The sequence below is a fragment of the Peromyscus californicus genome, unplaced genomic scaffold (genome assembly GCF_007827085.1).
Source record: "Peromyscus californicus insignis strain IS unplaced genomic scaffold, ASM782708v3 Scaffold_7__1_contigs__length_154581171, whole genome shotgun sequence".
Lineage (NCBI taxonomy): Eukaryota > Metazoa > Chordata > Mammalia > Rodentia > Cricetidae > Peromyscus > Peromyscus californicus.
The window spans coordinates 70,838,731-70,841,258 of record NW_026294595.1 but is presented as its reverse complement, the minus strand read 5'-3'; positions in this window follow the sequence as shown (position 1 = coordinate 70,841,258).

Sequence of the window (2,528 nt, the reverse complement as noted above, 5' to 3'; positions counted from 1 at the left end):
ACCTACAACAGCAACCTGCCTGCAAGATGTACTGGTGCAATAGTGGTACAAATGTCATGGGAGTAACCAACCATTTTTGATTGGATTTAAGGTTTATGATATAAGATGGAATCCATACCTGACACTGCAAAAGGGGCTAAGAACCTGAGACTAGATGTATTATGAGCCTAGGAGAAAATCTAATATGATTATTCAGCTAAAGGAACATAACAATAATTACTACTAATAATATGCTACTATACTCAAAGATCAGTGCATTCTCCAGCCTTCATCATAGAAGCTTCTTCTTGCAGTAGATGGCAGTTGACACAGAGATCCACAACTGGACAATGTGCTGAGAGTGAGAGACTTTAGGGCACTCAGCCCTGACCACTCTTTTTTAAACCCCTCTTCTTAAGTCTCTTGTATCTGTCAGAAAAATGAGGCAGAAAGACTGAAAGAATCAGAGGTGGTAGATGACTCCATGAAAGCAGTATCTTCCAGATACAAGACTGAAACTGCCTGTACAAGACCTACATAATCCCAGACAAAACCCCAGCACTGAGAAGGGGAAGTGGTCACAAAGTCTCACCCCTTACCAAGAAGATATTTGCAATTGATACCTGGTGGGAGAAAGAAAATTTGTGTTCCTGAATCAATTGAGTGATGCTGGTGTATTGACCACATTCTGAGGCAGATCCCATGCCCCATAGCCCAGTAGTAATTAGCAAACCAAAAATAGACTTCATGTATTTTGAGTGTTTTTTGCTTGGTTTTTTTGGTTTGGTTTTTATCTTAATGTGGTTTTGTTGTTATTGTTTCTTTGTTGGTTTTAATTTTCATTTGTTTGTTTATTTTTTCTCTTTATTGAGAAAGAGAAAGAACATGAAGTAGGTGGTTAGTTGGTGGGGAGGATCTAGAGGGAGTTGAAAGGGGAGAAGGATATGATCAAAATCTATTGTATGAAAAATAAATTTTTAATTAAAAATGAACAAATGAGACACTATGGGGGATAAACATATTTTAAAATGTATACAAGTTTACTAGATGCCTGAGGAAACACCAAAATAAAAAGATTTTGTTCATATTTGTGATTGAGGAAGTGCGTGTGTGTGTGTGTGTGTGTTGTGTGTGTGTGTGTGTGCATGCATGTCTATATATTTGTGTTTATTATCACCTGATTCTACCCCACAGTTAATTCATCTTTTTCATGGAACAACATTTACAGTTTCCTCTGAATCTCATACAGAAAACTGAGTGGCATACCCTGAACACCTGTGGGTACAGCAGACACTTATAATTTCAAAACTGGGACAGAAGGTGGGAATCACTGGGGAAGATTAATTGATATTTGAATAGTGTTCTCAGCATCCTCCTAAAAGCATGATGTCTTCTTAGGAATAATGGAGTGTAAACTCATGCTAGCTTTATATCTTCTGTGTGCCTTATCTATTTCCTAATAGTACAATTGTCTTTAGCTCTATTTCTTTTTAATTTGTATTTTAGTTATTAGTGTGTGACATTTACATATACCCCTAGATTAAGTAAACATTTCCACACCCCAACTTTTTTTCTGTACACTCACCCCATCTGCTCTTAAACCTTTCCACACTAGTGTCCCACCTCTAAATTCATATCACATGTGATTTACTATTCCCCTTAGTTTGGCTTCCCCTTGTGACTCCTTGACATCATCCTGGCCTCTATTTACATCAACTCAAGTGTAGAGATCTAAGACTCCAAACTCAGAAAACAGGTGTAAAAGACTTGAGTTCTGCATTTTCTGACATTATTTTGTTTCATTTCTATAATAAAGATGAAATAGAATAAGCTTAAGAGTTGGACAAGTTTGACTTCAAATCCCGTTCATTAATATTATTATACATAATAATTCCTTTTCCACCTCAGGATCACAGCTCCCATATTTTTTGATAAATATGGAAACTAGAAACTGACAATTATCTCTGAGTTGTCATGAAATACACAAAGTTTGTGGCATCAAGTCAATGCACCTGTCTTGCCATGGTCCCCCTGAGAAAACCCATAGGAGTACATCCCAGTCTCAAGGAGTTGTAGATTTGTTAGAGTAGAATGAGGAGATACATGCAATTATGGGTTATTGTTCCATGTAGAGGGAAAACACATTCATGAAGAGAGAAAATAAGATTGTTGAGAAAACAGCAAAATGTTCAGAATGACTATAGCACAAATTACTGACATGAAGCAGGAAGATGGGAGTCTGCACAGGTAAGCAAGGCCAGACAGAATATGCTTAGCACATTGGATACAAGAATGCATTGCTGATTAGTAAACAAAGGAGACCTCTCACAATATCATCTCTTGTCAAACCACAGAGGATACATCAATACCTATGTACATCTCAAATTCAAACCAGAAGGAAATACAGTTTATACAGTCCCCAAATATTCAAAATGGCTTCACTATAACAATGATATCTCTAGAGTATCTGATAAATAACTATACATAAGCCTGACATATTTTTACAAGACCATCCTGTGTTCAAAGAAATACTCTTAAAGGTAATCTAT